At 36.4% G+C, this 21,726-nt stretch overlaps 1 protein-coding gene and 1 non-coding gene across 2 annotated transcripts in view; one reads left to right on the top strand and one right to left on the bottom strand.

Moving 5' to 3' along the window:
* The window catches only part of DNAJB9 (DnaJ heat shock protein family (Hsp40) member B9), a 700,535-nt gene that overhangs the window by 442,038 nt on the left and 236,771 nt on the right, over positions 1–21,726 (bottom strand). The gene's annotated exons all lie outside the window — the stretch shown is intronic.
* On the top strand, positions 12,553–12,659 carry LOC131763119 (U6 spliceosomal RNA). The gene has a single exon (XR_009337520.1). It is a non-coding gene; the product is annotated as a U6 spliceosomal RNA (small nuclear RNA).

Genomic DNA, 21,726 nt, shown 5'->3' on the forward strand with positions numbered 1-21,726 from the left:
GGTGGGGACTAGAAATCTTCATGTTTAATTTTAAAAACTAAGGAGATTCTGAAATAAATATTATTAAACACTGACAAAGTCATCCTCAAGGAAAAAAAATCTATTTGGTGCCCATAAGTGCTTTTGAAAATGGAAAGAAATCACCTGATACCTCAGGGTTCCTTTCTAATAGTAAAGGTGCTAAGGCTTCAAGCCAAGATTTCCATTACAGACCTAAGGAAACAGGAGTACTCCTGTGCTGTTAATGAACAACTGAGACCTATGATCCCTCCCACCAATGAAAGATTCTTAAGTAGCTCTGACTTGGTCTCCTAGTACTAATAACTTAATAGGAAACATAAAAGACCATGCTAATGGAACATTAGGAAAAAGTCTTATTCAAGCACTGCTAAGTAGAGCTGCTAATTTGCTCAGTGTTCCTTAATGTTAACTGTAGTTCTCACTTGGATGTCTACCAAGTTTATGTAGCTATTAACAGATGTTTACAATATTCCGAGTCCTTTAACTCAGATCTTTACTGTTGTAAGCATCTCTGATGAAGAGAAAATTTTGTGCATGGAGCAACACACACTAAAATGTGTACTTTATATTACTACATATTAAAATGGAAGTTTGGCAGAAACAAAATCATATAATAGGTATTGTATTCCAAAGGAGGCATTAGACCATATACAGAATTCAAAAAGGTTGTTTCAAGAAACTATTCACATGTCCTTTAACCACAAACTCACTAGAAGGATTTAAATAGATCAAGAGTGGCATATTCCAAAAGAATTTGGAGGGGAAGATTTCTTCGGGGAGAACTGTGCCACAAGTCCCACCCTTCACTCCCAAGAGGATGTGAGAATGTAATGAGTGGTTTCAAGACCACTTGGAGGGCTTTATATGTGTCACATGCAGTCACATGCAAGTTTCTGAGTCACAGGTAAGAAAGCTAAAGCGTGAGAGAGAAGGTAGCTTGCGGTTTCGACAATGGAGCAAAAGAGTTGGTGCTGGCTTATAAATTTAGATTCAGAGTAAATAATGCATAAACGCTTTTCATGGCCCAGATGTGAGGGGCACAGACATAGAAAACCTAGTGTGAGGTCGTCTTAAGTCTCACCCAAGAAAACCACATGGTAGTTGACAATAACAGAGAGAATTTGAAGATATCGAGAAATGTTAAAGAGCTGAGAAAGCAAAATAGAGATGCACTTGGTAGGGTCAAAAGAACTTCAGGTAATATGTCCCCATAACTGGGGTAGGGGAGGGTTTCTAAAGTACTCTTAAAAGAGAAGGAGCCTACTTTAATCTCCTAATGGTCCAAGACAGTATGGACCAGTTAATGATAGCATCAGTCGGTTGAGACTCTCCTACCTTTGCTCTCTTCCCTTCCAATACCCTGACTGACTTCAAAGTGGTCAGAGTGCAGTTAGCCTGATCAAGGGAAGGGGATGAAGGTAAAAAATGCAAGTGCTGGGGAGGCAACCAACCACATCTTTTCCCAGTTGTAGGATTTCAAATTAGGAATAGGGAGAAATCTCAAATCTAAGTTTAGAATTTTGATTAGTACATGAGAATGGACATTTTTTTTTTTTTTTTTTTTTTTTTTTTTTTGTGGTACACGGGCCTCTCACTGTTGTGGCCTCTCCCGTTGCGCGGAGCACAGGCTCCAGACGCGCAGGCTCAGCGGCCATGGCTCACGGGCCCAGCCACTCCGCGGCATGTGGGATCTTCCCGGACCGGGGCACGAACCCGTGTCCCCTGCATAGGCAGGCGGACTCTCAACCACTGCGCCACCAGGGAAGCCCAGAGAATGGACATTTTTAATTATTAACTGAAGACTGTGTCTGAACTTAATGCAACCAGGACTAGAAGAACCACAGATCTGGCCCTTATTTTCAGCAGAGACAGGAGAAGAACTAGCCTTATAGAATAGATTTAAAGAAACAGCAAAAGACAAAAACAAAATTATTTTATAACTACATCTCAGGAGTTATTTTAGTTCAACTGTACTGGTTCCTTTCACTCAATGCTTAATTCATTAAATCCACATATCTAAAAAACAAAACTTGGAAAATCCATTTTTGTGGACATTTAATTATTTTAAGGTTGATTGATTAAATTCCTTTAAACAATTTGAACTGCAATTAGCAACTTAGTGTGATTGATTCTTCTGGATACTTTAAATAACCTAAACAGCAAGAAAAATATACAGAAACACAATACTCATAATGCCCAATACCTTAATACTAGTAGCAAAAGCGCTAATACCATGAATGAAATGTGCTTTAATTGTTATTTTTACATCTTTTCAGGGTTCTAATTTACACCTTCCTAAGCTTTCTGAAGCTTTACCAGAACCAATGTTTACAGGGATTTAAAAAAATTTTTCCAGATCTAAAAGAAAAACAATGCTAATTTAGAATACGAGAATCCAGGTTTTTTGGCTGTTCATTTACATTTGTGGTGTGACACTTAGTTGCATGGTCCAAGATAAAGCAAACTTCTGTCTCTGCAACAGGCTGATTGCCTTTTTGTATCAAACTTTCACTCATTACATCCTGATACCCATGTATCCCTGTCTTTAATATAAATTTTAATTTTTGAAGACTTTTCTTTCCCTAAGTTTCTCATAGCCAGAAGTCCCTATGCCATTGCCTTGATATTATGATACATTGACCTGGTTTATTTCAAGTATTGAAATATACATATTTCTTATTACTATTTTATTAAAATTCATAAGGATTTATTCATAATAAGTAGATACTTCAACTCCTAGGAGATGACGGATTGAATTTTTGTGCTTTTCCTCTCAGAACATTTGGATCATTTATAATTTTGAACCACCCCATTTTGTAATGGCTATGGTGTATGCCTGTATGCCATAGTTGTAATCAATGTTAATAACCTTGTAAGTCATTATTATATAAGACCATTAATTCTGGTCCTCCTTTAGTATTTAGTATGCCCTCTTTTCCCGGTCATTTATACCTCAAGAAAAATGTCTACCTTATTGTGCAGAAATCCTGTGTCTTATTGGTTCATTTATATATCTTTGTTCCTTTTTCTTTTTTATACAAACGAGTATATGTGCTAAACATATGGAAATACATGCTAAACAGAGAATAAAACGTTACGTGTCACAATTTCCTACTTGTTTAAATTAATAAAGATGCAAAGATCCTGCTGGAATCATTCTTTTTTTATATTACAAGTACCTCTTTGCACACTTTGTGTTTCCTCTTTTCAGTATTACTGTAAACTCTTGGCTTTTTTCAGGCTTATCTTGTTCCAATTTAACCATTAGCATTATTACTTCTGTCCTTATTTGCCGGCTCTTTTGTCATTGAAGCTCTACCATGATGTTTCAAGAAGCAGCTTTGATTTCTGCTGGCACAGGTTGTTTTGAATCCATCTCATTTTGTCTTTGCACCACACATAGAGTCATCTACCCTCCAGAGATCAAAATTTGTGTGCTAGGGGTATACATGAGGGTAAATTCGAGTAGTGTCCCGGCTGTTGGGCCATTTATAATAATAATAGAGTTGGAAAATAAGTCTTTTAAGGACATGAATTCACACTGACTTTCCAATGTAACATATTACTGAACCCAGCTTTTCTTGTAGACTTGCTTTTACACTTATAATAAATATGTAATAAGATGGAGAAAATGCATTATCTTCACAGTTGGTAGCAGAATTCCTCCTCAAGAGAGATCAACCTCCCTTGGGAAAAATGTTTTAATTTTTTAGTGTAGAAGGTGAGCTCCTCTCCCTTCCCAATTTCTACCATCAGGGCCTAAAGGGCTGACCCTGAAGTTACAGTGAAGAATTTAGCTGTCTGAGGGCTGCCAGGAAGAAGGGATTTGAGTACAGAAGATGAAAGAAGGGGAGGAAAGGAGGACTTTATGGTGTTATTATTGCCTCTCATGTGGATCCATCCACCAAATAAACAATCAAAACACCAAATTCTTGGAGTCCTGGTATGTGTGTGTGGCAATGTGTGCAGGGGCTGTCCATGAAAACTGAAGAAAGGGCTGAGCATCACGACAGATTGAGGAGCTGTAGGACAGGTATAGTATGCAAGGATGAAGAAACCCAAAGACTTGGAGAGATTTGAGAATATAAGTTCCCTGTAAATTTGCCAAAAATTTGGAAGATCCCTTGAGACTTCAACATAGTAGAATCAGTGAGGTGATTTCATTTAGATCTAAGAAGAAGTTCTCTGTCTTAAAAATAAGACACAAACAACTTCTTAGAATAGGGTTGCCAGATTTAGCAAATAAAAACACAAAACGCCCAGTTAAATTTGAATTTCATATAAATATTTTTTTAAATTAGTGGAAGTACAATATGTCCTATGCAATATTTGGGACATATTTATACTATATAAAAGCCCAACATAAAGGACTGAACCCACATTATGAAATGGAATAGAAATTGTAAACAGTTTACCAAATGTAATTTTTTTTTTTTTGCTAAACTTCTGTAATTTTATTTTGAATCTTTTCCTTTTATGTTAAAAATCGTAGTTCTCAATGACCATAGCATAATTGCTTATTTGCTTTACCCCATTTTTAACACACCCATATATTCATATAAGATCGATATCAAATATATGATTAGTGAAAATATTATTATTGTTATTACAGTTCTTAGGTATATCCTACCAGAGACATATAGGTGAATTACTGTATTTTCAAACCATTTAAAATAACACACCTCTGCATAATTAAGCTATCAACTCAATGTGCAATTAGGGTCATTTATTTTATTTTCCCCTTGATTTTATGAATTGCCTTTTAGTTCTTTTTTTTTTTCTTTTATATCTTTATTGGCGTATAATTGCTTTACAGTGTTGTGTTAGTTTCTGCCGTACAACAAAGTGAATCAGCTATATGTATACATATATCCCCATATCCCCTCCCTCTTGAGTCTCCCTCCCACCCTCCCTATCCCACCCCTCTAGATCATCACAAAGCATCGAGTTGATCTCCCTGTGCTATGCAGCAGCTTTCCACTAGCCATCCATTTTATATTTGGTAGTATATATATGTCAATGACACTCTCTCACTTCATCCCAGCTTCCCCTTCCCCTCCTGTGTCCTCAAGTCCATTCTCTACGTCTGCATCTTTATTCCTGCCCTACCACTAGGTTCATCAGTACCGTTTTTTTAGATTCCATATATGTGCATTAGCATACAGTATTTGTTTTTCTCTTTCTGACTTATTTTACTCTGTATGACAGATTCTAGGTCCATCCACCTTATTACAAACAACTCAATTTTGTTCCTTTTTATGGCTGAGTAATATTCCATTGTATATATGTGCCACACCAAATATTTTTTATATATATATCAAAAACTACAAATATACCCAGCATGGTTATGGTATCATCTGTGCCCTTCTTCATTATAAATATATAAAACCCCTTAGTTGTGATAAATAGGAAAAGCTCCACCCCATTTGTTTTTGTGTTTATTTCTGTATTGATCATCCTGATTCTGCATCATTTCTTCATACCCTGCTTTCCACATTCCCCATGCCAATATGTAACAATCATGATTTTTTAAACCTACTGTTGAAAATTCTCACAATATCTGTGTAATTGCTAAAGAGTCAAGTAGAAGGTCTTTGTAAACTATCTCTTCAGCTTCAGCTAACTCTGTTCTCCAATGCACAAGACTTCTTGAGCTGAAATTCTGGAAGGCATCCATATAAGCTTTGCAAGGTGATGGCTGTGATGTCACCTAAAAATGGTCCTTCTCATGCCTCTGCATCTCATCTAGCTCTTTGGAGCCTTTTCAGCCTCAGGTGTCTTGTGATGCTGTTTTGAAGAAGGTGGAAAATTCCTATAAAGAAGCATCCAGGTTGGGGAAAATTGTATACCTCATTCTACAGGAATCCTGTGGCATATTGTGTGACATGGAAGCTTAATTGTAGCTGCTCAGCACTTTTTTCCCTCTTCCCTGATTTCACACAGGGTGTAATCATTCTTTCTGCACCCCTAATGCCCTGCCTTCTCAAGCATGTTTCCATCCTGGGCTTTTTGCATGCAGTGATGTGAGGGGAATTAGCTTAGTTTAGTCATATGATGAATCAGAGACACAGAATTAAGAATTCATCAGGGATACATACTTCCAGTAAAAGATGTATATCTAGGCATCTACAGCAAGAAACTGGTGGGTTATGCAAAAATCCTTTCCAAAGGAAACAGGAAAAAAAGTTAATAAAACTTTACCAAAGTGATTGTGTGGTAGCAAAATGCATTTGTGAAAAGCGAAAAAATGCCATTATCAATGTCCTGCTGCGAGAAGAGTTGACTGAACTACACCCAACTGTGATAAAGAACTCAAAACAATCCCAGGCTTTCCAAGGGAGAAATTAAGAAACGGGTATAAAGTTGCCTGAGTTTGCTTAGCTTGTCAAAAGGTGGAGGGCACTCTTCAAGCCTCTCTCTTCTCATCTGTACAGAAAGGGGTTTGAGCTAAATCAGTGGTGTTCCAGCTGTGCTCCAGCAGGCCTTGTGTCTCTGTGGTGACACAGAGATGGGGCAGGTGAGGCAGGAAATCCTATTCAAGAGCCAGAACAGTTCTGACTAACTCTTTTACATATTGGAATTCACAGAAAAATTCCACTGAAATAAAGATTTAGATCTGTATTAGTTTCCTCGTGCTGCTATAACAAATTACCACAAACTTAGTGACTTAAAACAACAGAAATTCATTTTCTCACAATTATAGAGGCCAGAAGTCCAAAATCAAGTGTCAGTAGGGCTGGACTCCCTCCAGCAGCTTTAGGGAGATTCTGTTCCTTGCCTCTTTCAGCGTCTGGTGGCTCTTGGCATTCCTTGGCTTTTGGCTCCCAGTCCAATCCCTGTGTCAGCTTTCACATGGCCTTCTCTTTTCCACATCTTCTACCTTTCTCTTCTTTTACGAAAACACTTGTCATGAATTTAGGATCCACCCTAATCCAGATGAGAACATCTGGAGAGCTTTAAATTATATCTGCAATGATGGTTTTTCCAAATAAGATCACATTCACATGGTCTGAGTAGACATATCTTTAGGGAGGCCACCATTCAACTAACTACAGTATCAAAGAGAATTTAATCTAAACAATATTTTAAAGGTTCCTTTTATATATATTTTTCAAACTATGGATTAACACTTGCTTGCTGCAATAAATAAAACTTATGAAGATATATAAAGAAAAAGCTAATTATCTATCCCCCCCCTTTCTGCTTCCCTCCAATTTCACCTGTTTCCAACAATTCCCTCCAACTCATCCAGATTTACTGACCTTTCTTCCAGTAGATCTGGTAACCCATGTTAACAACTCTGTGTTTGTACCTCCATGCTTTATTTCAGGTTCATGTAATTACACACACACAACACACACACACATACATACAAGCATATACACATATATCTGCATTGATAAGGAGTTTGAAATTGATTATAAAATTTGTATCATACTATACACACTCCTCTGTATCTTACTTTTCTCTTTAAAAAATGCCTTGAGTACATTGCTCTAAATTAACTAGTATAGTTCTAATTTTTATTATTATTATTATTATTATTATTTTTTTTTTTTTTTTTTTTGCGGTATGCAGGCCTCTCACTGTTGTGGCCTCTCCCGTTGCGGAGCACAGGCTCCGGACGCACAGGCTCAGCGGCCATGGCTCACGGGCTTAGTTGCTCCGCGGCATGTGGGATCTTCCCGGACCAGGGCACGAACCCGTGTCTCCTGCATCGGCAGGCGGATTCTCAACCACTGCGCCACCAGGGAAGCCCTAATTTTTATTATTTTTAATGGATGCATAGTAGCCTTATATTCCACAATGTGGACAAACCAATATTTATTTCAAGCCTTCCCTATTAATGGGAATTTATTATATTTCCAACTTTCTGTATTTTTACCCAACTGAAAAATTCTGTAATACATAATCCTTGTACATGCAATTTTATTAGCTGGTGATTTTATTACTATATACAACTATATAGTAATTTGTATTACTATAAATTCCCAGCAGTAGGACTATGGATCAAGAATGCATGTATTTTTCATTTCAATAAATTGGTACCAGATTGCTTTCCCAAAAGACTGCAAAATTCCACTTGTCTACCAATATATGAAAGTACCCACTTCCTCATATTACAGCCCGCAATAACTGTTACCATTCTTTCCACATTTTTGCCATTCTGATGGGTGTAAATAACACTAATTTTTATTTAATTTGCATTTCTCTCACTACCAGTAATTTTGAGCATCTTCTTAAATGTTATTGGCCACTTGGATTTTATCTTCTATGAAATATTTCTCTCTATTCTTTGGTCCTTCATCTCCTAGGTTGATTATTCATCCTTTACTCACTGAATTGATATACTACTAACTTTATCATATATTAAACTCTCATATACACTGGAATCATTTAACCAAGTTTTATTCTTTTTTTATCTAGTTTCCTAGTTTTAGCACAATGTCACATTGATCTTTATTATAATGGCTATTGTATTTCTAACGATGATAAGGTAGGTAGTTTATCCCAGCTCTTCTTTATATTTTTCATGAATATTGTCAGGCACTTACTATTTCATATTGGATTATTTTATTAAATCCCTCCCAAAATAAAATTCTCTAGAGTCTAATTAAAATTGCAATGCATTCTTATTTTAATTTTAACAGAACTGAGATTTTTATTGTACCTCACCCTCCAAGAATATTGTGTCTTTTCCATTTTTTAAAATATTATTTTGTATAACTCCAAAATTTTATAAGTGTTTTTGTAAAATTCTACTCTTGGTAAATGTATTTCTAAACATTTTATGCTTGTACTGTTATTTTAATGGATTTTCCCCTATTTTTACTTTTAGGTTTTGTTAACTGAGAGAAAATCTATTCCTTTACTCTGTTTCATCTTCTACTTGTTTATCTACACAAATATTTTCTTCATACCATTCTTGTGTTAGAATTCTTGGCATTTTAAAATATATAATCATATTCATCAGTAAAAAAGAGATGATTTAATTTCTTCCTTTCCAGCATTTTATCAAATGATCCATGTTATAACATTTGTTATAACTGCAAAACTGTTGAGTATTAACAGCAATAATGAGAATTTCCATCTAGTTCCTGACTTCAATTGACATGATTTCCAGGTTTTAAAAGTAATTTCACTCTATTTATATTTTACCCTAGGGTATCCTTCGAAATTTTATCTAATATGCTTTTAGCTTCTCTTAAAATGATAAGGTTTTTTTCCTCTTTTAGTTTGTTGATTAGACAAATTACAATAAGATTTTTCTGATATTGAACCACCTTTGCATTTCTGGGTAAATTCTAGTTGGTCTTAATAAATCTTCTTTTAATACAAAGCCAGATTTTATTTGAAATTTTTTAATGTTAGTGTATCTAAATTCATATGTGTAATTGGTTTATAAGTTTTTGATTTTGAAATACTTTTGCCAAATTTGGGTATTAAAGTTGTGCTGTCTTCAAAAATGATTTGATGAAATTTCAATCTTTTTATTGTGTAAATTAGGTAATACGAGAAATAACTGTTCTTTTGACATTAGTTAGAACTCAGGAAAATATCTGGCCATGATACATTTTTCTTAATGTGATAAAAATATACATAACAAAATTTATCATTTTAACCACTTTTAAATGTACAATTCAGTGGTGCTAATTACATCGACAATGTTACTCAACCACCACCACTATCCATTTCCAGAAACTTATCATCACAAACAGAAACTCTGTACTCATTAAACAATAACTCCATATCCTACCCTTTCTCCAACCCCTGATAACTTCTATTTTACTTTCTGTATCTATGAATTTGCCTATTCTAGGTTCCTCATATAAGTGGAATCATACAATATATATCTTTTCTGTCTGGCTTATTTAACTTAGCATAATGTTTTCAGGGTTCATCCATGTTGAAGCATGAATCAGAACTTCATTCCTTTTTAAGGTTGAATAATATTCCATTGTATGCATATACCAACTTAGTTTATCCATTAATCTGTTGATGGATTTGGGGCTGTTTTCACCTTTTGGCTATTATGAATAATGCTGCTATGAACATTAGTATACAACTATCTTTTTGAGCCCCTGCTTTCATTTCTTGGGGGTATATACCTAGAAGTAAGATTGCTGAATCATTTGGTTTATGTCTAATTATTTGAGGAACCATCACTCCTTTCCTTAGTGCCTGCATCATTTCATATTTCCACCAGCAATGTGCAAGTGTTCACAATGCTTTTTTTTAATTATATAATTTTAATCACCTTTTTCACTTCTTCAGTCATAATTGTTTTATTCTAGGTCTGTACCTCTTTATCACTTTTGGTATGTTTACTTTGCTCGGAAATCAATAATTTTCTTTGGAGTTTCAAATATCTTCCATCCTCTTTCCCTTTTATTTTACCACTTATCAAAGGAATTTAAGGCTATAAATTTTCTCTCCGAGTTTTTGTTCTGTAGGTTTTGATATTCATCATTTTTTTACTGTTTTTAAGATAGTCTGTAATTTCAGTTTTCATGTGGTCTTTGGTCCATGGGCTAACCAGGAGTGCATTCTTAATTTCCAAGTAGGTTGGGGGTTGGAGGAAAAAAGAAAATCACTATTTCACTATCTCTTATTTTAACATGGTCAGAGAGAGTAGTCTGTAAAAATCTTGCTTTTAAAATTTTGTCAAGATTTGCTTTGTGGTCAATTACACATATATTTTTGTGAAATTTCCATAGACATAGAAAAAAATTTTATATTCTCCATTCAAGAGATATATGTTTCTGAATTTTTATTTCTTTCTTGCTCTCTATATACAAGAAAATGTGTTGATATCATTACTCAATTCCCTTATAACCTCATATAATTCTAAAAATGGGTATTTCAAGGTATCCCATTATAACTGTAGTTTTGTAATTTATCCTTGCACATCTAATAGATATATCTTTTTATATTTAGCTATTATGTGGTCTTTGGGTGTTTTCATTGTGTGGTTTTCAGATTCTTCATAAACTGTTTGTTCAATTTATCACTTTATTATTGCAAGATTCCTCTATATTGATTACTACTTTCAACTTTACATACTTCTTTTCCTACTATTAACATAGTTTCTACTATTGCCACACCTTCTTTCTTTTTTCTTTTTCTTTTTGTGATTTCCTTCACATTGGCCTTATTTTCATCCCCAAGGCATACACATCCTGCTTCCTCTTGCTCTAACAGATGATAAGCTAGAGAAAGTAGTTGACTGAGAACCGTGTCTCCTTTAAGCCACAGTATTTCCAGAATCCTCTCACCATCCATTGCTTTACTACTAGACTATTTCTCTTATTCCTCTATACTTCTAAATTATCTTACCTAAGTAGAGGGGGGAAAATCTTTACACAGAATTAGGAGAACTGAGTTTTTAATAAAGCTCTGCCAATAGCTATGTGACCTTAAGCAAGTCAATTAATGTTTTGAGAACTATGGTCTCAGTTGTAAAATGTCCAAATTGACAAGATGGCCTCTAGGGTCCTTTCCAGGTCTGCAATTCAGATTCTACCATTCTAGAGAGGAAAACTCAAGGAGGGAGAGGAAAGATATGAAGGTAGAACAGGTCAGGTACAAAAGGTCAATTGCAAATTTTGAGGGCTAAGCACAAAGGTAATCTTTTGTCTTAATTATGTACCAAAATATTATATGCAAGGCTTCTATATAGCATTGCTAACTTTTAAAATTATGAGTATGAATTGGGCTATATGTTTCAGATGTAATTCTATGGTTCATTCAGATATCTATTAATGTAAATTGAATACCTTAAAATTACATATTGGTCCCATAATTTTCTAATTCAACCCATAAGTGATGAACAACCATGCATTCGAGATGTACCTATGTCTGAGAGAATTATTTTGTGTCCATATTCATTTCAAGTCACAGTACACTTCTTATTAACCATTGCAGCAAAAATCAGAAACAAATTCCATTGTATAATAATCCTCCTCCTTCCAAAGTTTAATGGGAAAGAGCCAGTTAAATTGTGCAGGGTAAGTTTTCACATCCACTCACAAGAATTGCAATATTTCTCTTCTTTATCAGAAAGAAGGAGAGTGTGGCCGGAGTAACCCCATGGATTTCTGGTAAATCTTAACACTTAACTGACTGTCCCAAAGTCTGTCTACAGTCCACAGTGAGAATTCTGGAAAACAAGTTACATTCTAATGCTTCACTCTACATTGTCTCTTATGCAGTCTGAATGTTTGTAGAATCCAAAGTCAAAGCTAAGATTGTTTCTCCTGGAACATATGTAGACCAGACCCGTGTCTCCATTCTAAAGACTGTGTGATTCAAGAGTATTTAAATCAGTAGGCTTTACTGAGTGCCTATTATGAGCATTGTTTTACTTTAAACACACAATATAATGAAGTAGTAAACATATAAAAACATGGAAGATTTGATATCTATCCTTGAGGAACTTACAACCTGACTCAGGAAATTAAAAGGAATACTGTACACAGTAACAAGAAAAATAGCTACAAGGCAAAATGAAATAATCAAAGTGTCACTGTGGTGCTCGCTTTGGCAGCACATATGCTAAAATTGGAACGATACAGAGAAGATTAGCATGGCCTCTGAGCAAGGATGACATGCAAATTCGTGAAGCGTTCCATATTTTGGGGACGAAGTGAGAGAGTGGCATTGACATATATACACTACCAAATGTAAAATAGATAGCTAGTGGGAAGCAGCTGCAAGGCGCAGGCAGATCAGCTCTGTGCTTTGTGATCATCTAGAGGGTTGGGATAGGGAGGGTGGGAGGGAGATGCAAGACGGAGGGATATGAGGATATATGTGTATGTATATCTGATTCACTTTGTTATACAGTAGAAACTAACACAACATTGTAAAGCAATTATACTCCAACAACGATGTTTAAAAAAATGTCATTGTGATAGGCTGAATATCGACTCCCCCAAAATGTTAACATCCTAATCCCTGAAACCTTTGACTTTATTACTTAACATGGCAGAAGGGACTTTGCCCATGTGACTGATAATTCTGAAATAGGAGATTATCCTGGATTATATGGGTAGGTACAAGACAGTAGTAAGAGATATGAGGACGGAAGCAAGAGGTTGCAATGATGCAAAGAAAGAACCACAAGCAGGTGTCCTCTACAAACTGAAAAAGGCAAAGAAATTATTCTCCACTCAGAGTCTCCAGAAAAATCAGCCGTGCCAATACCTTGACTTTAGTTTATGGACTTCTGACCTACGGACTGTATGAGAAAAAATTTACATTGTCTTAGCTACTAAGTTTGTGGTTGGAAACTAATACAGCCATGGTATGATTTGAAAATATAAAGTTAGGAGGTAATATTGAATTAAATGAAGTATAATGGAAATGAATTACTGATGATGTTGATAACATTTTATGTTAGACAGAAACATCTTCTCCTCAGTCTTTGTCTTCATGAAGAAGACTTCTATCTAACACATCCCTTCACTTCTGACCTTTTAATCACTCAGGCCCTGGTGATATAAAACGATGTCTCTGTTTACTTCGAAAAGAATATCTGGGCATGCTCAATCCAGTTCTGCCATTCTTGAAAAAGAGCTTCCTGTAGGGACCAGCATGTTCTGCTCTTTTTTCTCTTTCCTTGGGAAGGTTGGCCCAGGTGGTACTGCTATAACAGGTAGGGTGAGTCTACCTAATTCTGGGGTATATTTAGCAGACCAATTTATCTTTCAAACTAAACTGCATTCTCCAACCTTTCTCTATAACTAATAAGGTGATATTTTGCTTGTTTCTTTACTTTTCCTAAAATTCCCAATTATTCATAACCTGGGTAGGAAAAGAGAGGTGCAATTTTGGGGGGAGTCTCAAATTCTCCACTGCTAATATTTACAGAGTACATACCATGTGCCAGGCACTGTAGAGAGCATTTTACATATCTCGTTTCATCCTCACAAACACTTTATGAAGCAAGTACTGATCTTAGCTGCATTTTATAGCTAATAAAACCAAGGCACAGAGAGGTAAGTAACTCGCTCAAGGTCTCACAACTTGGAAGTGACAATGTTGTGATTCATGTCCAGGTCTTTCTCACTTCAAAGCCCAGGCTTTTGAACACTCTGCATATTGCCCTTCCTCCTGGAGGACATGAGGTTGGAACTGAACATTAATGAGAATTCCTAAAGAAAGCTGTCTTCTTGGTATCAGTCTTGGTTTGACTTCTTTCTAAGGAGTTTCTAAGAAACTTCTTTCTAGATATAAAGCTCAAATTGAGGGACTTCCCTGGTGGTCCAGTGGTAAAGAATCCACCTTACAATGCAGAGGACCCAAGTTCAATCCCTGGTCAGGGAACTAAGATCTCACATGCTGCAGGGCAACTAAGCCTGTGGGCCACAACTACCGAGCTCATATGCGTCAACTTGAGAGCCTGCGTGCCGCAAACGACAGAGTCCACGCGCTCTGGAGCCCGTGCGCCACAACTAGAGAAGAGAAAACCCACACTCCACAAGTAGAGAGAAGCCCATGCACCACAATGAAGAGCCTGCATTCCACAACAAAAGATCCTGCACGCCTCAAGGAAGATCCCGTGTGTCACAACTAAGACCCGACGCAGCCAAAAAAGTAAATAAAACAAATAAATAAATAATACGTCTTTAAAAAAAGAACTTCATTAAAAAAAACCCAAATTGAAAAAAAAATAGAAACTATAGATCACAGTAGCTTTGTTCTATATACTTATTTAAATGCTATTAATTGTCTGGGTCACTTATAACTTGCTTTCACATGAACACAGCCTAGACTTGATTACAAAAATAAAATCTCTTTGAAAAGATTTTATCATTTAAAATACAGCCACCCAGAAAACCTTTAATCTTCCATGTCATGGAACTATCCCCACTCAATCAGAAGCTGCCTAAGGGGTAATCTCAAACACTGATGCCTATGGCTGAAAATTAAGAAAGCAGACTTTCATCTCATTTGACCAGTTTTTTATTTCACTTTTGATTCCACCTCCTTCCCCTTTTCTTATCCTGCAGGCAGTGGACCATATATTTCTTACTTCATAGAGGATTTAATAGGTAGTCACAATTCTATAGCTGGATATCTCACAAAGCAATAGTCTCCATGATAAATTTCAGCCATTTTTGACCCTCATCCTTCCTTTGAGAGCTATATCAACCATACTGATAAGACCTCGTATTACCATCTCAAGAGTATAACAAGGTTAAGACGATTGCTGTCTCAGCAAGATGCTGAGCTTTTGATTCATGCTTTTATAACAACAAGGCTGGATTACTACAATTTGTTGCTGGCATCCCTCCCAGAATGCTCACTGCTTTGACTTGACTTTGTATAGAGGATTCGGCAGACAGGGTGTTCAACAACAAATACAGAAATGTCTGCACATACCCTACTAGTACCACAAACACTATGCTGAAATAGAGAACTGGTTTGAAAAAGTGTAGGCACAAGTCCTTGCTTTTAACGCTACGAAACACAGTGAACCTTTTCCTTCCAGAAACAAGGCTTTCATGTATAATCATGGCATAGAACTGACTGTGGCTCAAGAGGTCTAAGTTATTTTATAAGAATGTCATACTTCACTTGACTTGAGGCTCTGATCAGAAATCTGGGGACAATCTCTCTTTTCAAGAGCCAATTCCCACTTGCTAGCACACTTAGTTATATCTTACCAGAAGACACTTTCATTTAAAAACAGTAATGTGGAGAATACAACACTCTATAATCTGCATTAATACCTTAGAGAAACTCAAATCACACAATGTACCAGTATATAAGTCTGACTGAGGAGTATTTCTTATTTATACTTGTAATTTCTGGATGAAGTCTCTTTCCATCTACTAGACCAGTACTTATCAAAGTATGCTCCTGGAATCACCCACCTCAAGATCACCTGGAGTGTTCATTAAGAACACAAATTCCAGGGTTTTACTCTTAAGAGTCATAATCTCTAGGGAATTTTTAAAATAAGCTTCCCAAGTGATCTTAATATATGCTAAAATTTGAGAACCTCTGTACTAGACACTGTAAACCCTGGGAGTGAACATTCACAAGTCTCATTCAGAACCTAGCATGCTGCCTGATCCTGGTAGGTAGTCATTGTTTCTGTCAATGATGTATGAATAAATGAACAGTTGATGAATCTGTATGGGGATTCACAAAGTCTAAGACAGTGCCTCTCTCTGCTCTTGTGATCTGCTCAGCACTTTTTTTTTTTTTGGCTCAGCACTTCTGACAGGGGTTTAGATGCCACAGGCAGAGTTGGGAGATGGAGCAAAAAACAACAAAAAACAGAACACCCAGTCAGTTAAATCTGAGTTTCAAAAATCAACAAATAATTTTCAATATAAGTATTTCCCATGCAATACTTGGCAACTCTAGCTTTAGACTACATAGCCCTAGACTGACCCAGTGTCTTCCCTTGGCTGATGTCCCCTCCTAACCACAAAGGGAACACACAGATACCTTGTACAGAGGATCTCCGCATGGAAGCCAGAATGCCTTCCTGTATACCTCCAGGAGCACTGTCAGCTTTACCGCTGAGAAGCAGGGTGAGATTTTTCCTCCCAGTCTCACTGCCACTGCCTGGACAAGGCCTTATCCAAGGGTGAGGCTCTTGTTTCTCTGATCCTCTGATAGCTCATCTATTAACAAAGAAGTGAAAATTTTCCCTCATACAAGTTGCTATGCTGATAAAGTAACATGCATAAAGCTTAACAATGGTGTTTATATTCTCACCTTCACTCTCTTCAGAGCTGTATCACCTTCACTTTCAACATTAACAGAGTACTATCACCATTATCAACTCATATACACACGTGCACACATGCACAAGCAAGTGTGCATATGCCCTCCCTTGCACACACACATACACATGAGCATGCACACACACTTTTTTGGAGTTCTACTTATGCACCAGGTAGGAGACTGGCACAATATAGCATGGGGGTCAAGAAAGAGAAGACTCTGAATCCACGCATTCAGATTCCATCTTTGCCATATATGTTTTCTGTGTGACTTTGGCTAGTTATCTAACCTCTTCAAACTTGAGTTTTTTCATTCGTAGTATGGAAATAATAGTGCCTGATTTACAGGGTTGTTGTAAAGATCAAGTACATTCATACAAGCAATCACTTAGGACAGTGCCTGTACATGGTGAGCTTCAATAAGTATCAGCTATTAGATATTGTTATTTTATTATCATCATCATCACTGCATCCAACACCGATATGTTCCTAAAACTCAGTGACCTCACAGGACCAACAATTACCTCGTGAAGTAATCCCTCTGATTTAGGACTAGAAAGACCCCCAAATGCCCATATTTTATTCTCATTAGGAGCTGGGAAAATAGTTAAATTATACTTTAGTAAACTGATTTCCATCCTCTGGAAATTTCTAAAGCATTCATGCTATTGAGACCCTTTTTTTTTTTTGAATTTTCGAATTTTATTTATTTTTTTTTTACAGCAGGTTCTTATCAGTTATCTATTTTATACATATTAGTGTATATATGTCAATCCCAATCTCCCAATTCATCACAGCACCACCACCCACCGTCACTTTCCCCCCTTGGTGTCTATACATTTGAGACGATTTTTTAATTGACCTAAATAACCACAAATAGAGAAATAGCTTCGAGTTCTTGTGATTCTATATTTATTTTGGTAACTAGTTGTTTGGTTGAAAAAGCTTGTCCTTAGAAATTGTCTAAAGATCAAAATATGTAACCCATTACATTTTAAACATCTAAACACAGAAGATCAAAACATGTCCATACTTAGAAAATTGTGACTCTCACTGTCATTACTAATCAAAAATTTTGTAAGAAATATGTCTGACTCTTCCTCATTGCCCAACACTATCTCACCCAATGCCTTTTAGTTAGAATATTAACATGATAGACATTTATTTACACATTGAACCGTCTATTTAATAGGTATTCATCGACTGCCTCTATGTGTGAGGTGCTTTGCTATAGCAGTGAACAAAACAAATAATCCTGCTCTAATGGAGCTTACATTCTATGGGAGAAAGGGGGAAAAAAAGGAAAACATATAGTATGTCATTTAGTGAAAACTCTGTGGGGAAAAAAATTAAGCAAGGATGGGGCTAGGAAGTGCAGTGAGTGCTGTACTTTTCACTTAGAGTTGTCTGGGAAGACCTCACTGACGTTTGTACAGAAACCCGGGAGAGGTAATGGAATGAGTTCTACAGATACCTAGGCAGAAGGGACAGCAATGCAAAGACTTTGAGGCAGGACAGCACCTGATGTGCTTGGTTAAGATAAACAGACCAGTGTGGCTGAAGTGGAGAGAACATGGGAGGGGGTAGTAAATGGGGTCAGAGAGAAGCAAGCTGATGAAGGGCATTGTAAGCAATTATATGGGCTTTTGCATTTACTCAACTGAAATGGAACACCATTGGAGGATTGTGAGTAGAGGAATAACGGGATCTGGTTTATCTTTTAGAAGGTTCATACTGCCTGCTGTATAGAGAATGACAGTGATGGGGCAGGTATCATAAAAGTCAGGGGACCTATTAGCGGTAATTGCAATTATCCAGGAGAGAGATGATGGCAGCTATAGGATGATAGCAATGAAGGCAGTGAGAGCTGGTTGGATTCTGGATATATTTTGAAGGTACAAAAGAACATGGTTTGTGCCTTCCAAAAATCTAAGCATGCCCATCAGAGGAGTAACCCAAACAAATGGAAATGTATTAGAACTTTCTTTAAAAAATTTAAATTTGGGGGCTTCCCTGGTGGCGCAGTGGTTGGGAGTCCGCCTTCCGTTGCAGAGGACACGGGTTCGTGCCCCGGTCCGGGAGGATCCCACGTGCCGCGGAGCGGCTGGGCCCGTAAGCCATGACCACTGGGCCTGCGCATCCGGAGACTGTGCTCCGCAATGGGAGAGGCCACAACAGTGAGAAGCCCGCGTACCACCAAAAAAAAAAAAAAAAAAATTTAAATTTTGAATCAACAATGATGTTATGATGTTCAAAGGTACAGAGTTGAGAAGCTGCCTCTGGGGTAATGGAAGAGAGATTAGAAAGACAGAAAATGATATGGAGAAAGAGGAAGACATTGTAGGTTTCTGAGGAGGTAAAATGAAAACAGTAGATAAGAAAAAGTGTAGAATTTACTGTTAAATACATCATCCACCTTGACTATTCTCAAATTAAGCCTGAAAAATACTGCATACCTTTGAGTACCTTGTGAGAACAAAATACTAGTTTACGTGTACTATCTCAAGCTGTATTTACAAAAGTAAAATGGTCCCTTTTCCCTTAGCAAAGGTGAAATTCTTTGTAGAATGGAGTACACAGCTCTGGATCAGTACTGTAAATCAGCAGACCAGGTGTGCTTCCTGAGAACCCCCACAGGTGAACAACCACCACTCTCTTCATGCCTGCTGCATCCCCGTGAATGTTGAAGAAACCTGAGTTATCTATGAATTTAGCCTTATCTGGTAACACCTTGACTCAAACATAATGCTCTCCAAGAACCAAAAAAAACCCACAAACCTGTATAGGAAATGGATTTAAAAGTGAAAGGCAAAAGGGCCAGAAGAATCCAAAACAAGCCTTGAGAAGACAGATAGGCAGAGAGCAAAGTTTAGGTTCAGGGACTTTTAAATTTCCTCAGAGTAGACGTTCTCTGGGTCAAAAATCATGAAAGGTTCAGAGAAACACAAAGCTAATTAAAGGCTTGGAAATTGAGTTTTAAAATATTGTAAGAATACTGAAAAAAATTAACCTGAAGAAAAGGTAACAAATATTTGATAGGAATGGGCTTTTTAAATAAACATACCAAAATTTGGATTCACTACTAACACCATGTCCACTGAAAACTCATCAGACAAAAGTTACAACCCAAACAAAGCTGGCATCACCTTACCTGAGTTTAACTGAGTTTAACCCTCTGTGTCCCATAGTGATAATTCCAAAAGTCTCTGCAGGCAATATAAATAGTTATGGGCAAATTCATGTAGTCATTATGATGATACCCTCATGGTGGCTATCCCACTGACTGCTGATACAGAACTGGTCTCTGTATCAGGTGTGGTGGGTGGGGTGTTCTATGAACTCATCTGGAAGGGAATGCACTGACAGCCAATCAAAATTCTTATTAAAGGGGACTTCCTTGGCATTCCAGTGGTAAAGACTGTGCTTCCACTGCGGAGGCACGGGTTCGATCTCTGGTTGGGGAACTAAGATCCTGCATTCCACACCACACAGCCAAAAAAAAAAAAAGAAACAATTCTTATTAAAAAATAATTATCTTCAAAAGTGGAAAATATTTGGCTAAAAATAGTTATTAAAAGCAATCAACTCAAACTACCAAAAAATACTGATTTGTCTTGAATGTCTATTTATATTAACATGAATGAAGGAGTATCCTACAGGGAAGGCCATGCCTGCCACGGGACCTATCATGGAAATAGACTGAGTTTCTCTATAAAAATTTACTTGTGACAAAGACTGTGACACCTCTGGAAAATGTGTGTAATTATATTTTGTTGGCTTATTAACTTCTACTAAGTATTTTGCTGTTAGTATGCTCATATGCTCTTATTCTTTAGTGTAATAAATCTTCATTCTATTTATATGTTTCTATTTTTTGTATTGTTATAAATATATTTATGGGCAAGGGTGTTATGAATTCACTTGATAATATATGTAACAGGGTTAATTAACACAATTTCAGTCACAATGTAAGACCATGAAATGAAAGCATTAAAAATCATTGTAATAATAACAATTACATTTTTTCAGTCCTTAGATGTGTCACACATTTTACACATATTCTTAATCTCATGACAACCTCGCTGATATGTATTATCATCTTCATTTTTCATATAGGAAATTTTATTCACATAAATTTAATTTCTGGAAGGAAACAGGGCCAGGAAGTAATAATGCTGATATTTGAAAGGACATCCATTTGAGTTCAAAACTGCTGGGCTTTCTACTAAACCACATCATGTTTTTAGTAGCATTTATTCAGTTTGCTTGTTAAATTTGTGCTTAAATCGTTTTTTTCTAGTTGATGACATTTAAGAATATTAAAAACTGAAAATTTAGTTTGTTTTATTGCTATTTTAATTTATTCTTACAAAATCAATGTGTATGGGCAGCATTTTAAAATGATACTTTGGAACTTTTACGTCTATGGCATTTCACTACAAATACCATTTTAAAAGCTGTTAGAATCTGAGTATAAGGGCTGTATCGGTTGTGCATTCTATTCTAAAAAATAAATGAACATAGGGTTCGTTTTGCAGTGAGACTTGAAAGAATGAGAATTAAGAACATCAATCCAACAAAAAACCCTTACTTGCCAGGCTTTTAGAGAAGACTGCTTGGGTAGCCAAAGCAGGAAGTTCACTTACACAAGGGAGGTCATGGAGGACAACAGTGCTACTCAAAATTTGACCTCCTAGTGTTACCTATGGACATTCCTAGAATCAATTTAAGCTTATGAAAATATCAGAATTGATTTAAAATCCAAAAATGCACGTCAACTTTTTGTTGCATAGAGTAAAACCTCTATCAAACAAAATATTTCTTTTTGAAGATTAGGCTACAAATTCCCCTCCCTCTGAAAACAAATAAAGCAAAACACAATAAACTTCAGAGAGGCTGGTTTACTTCTGAATTACTTAGATTAATCAAGCCATATAGACCTCATGCTGAGGGCAATTTT

The sequence above is a fragment of the Kogia breviceps genome, chromosome 9 (assembly GCF_026419965.1).
Source record: "Kogia breviceps isolate mKogBre1 chromosome 9, mKogBre1 haplotype 1, whole genome shotgun sequence".
NCBI lineage: Eukaryota > Metazoa > Chordata > Mammalia > Artiodactyla > Physeteridae > Kogia > Kogia breviceps.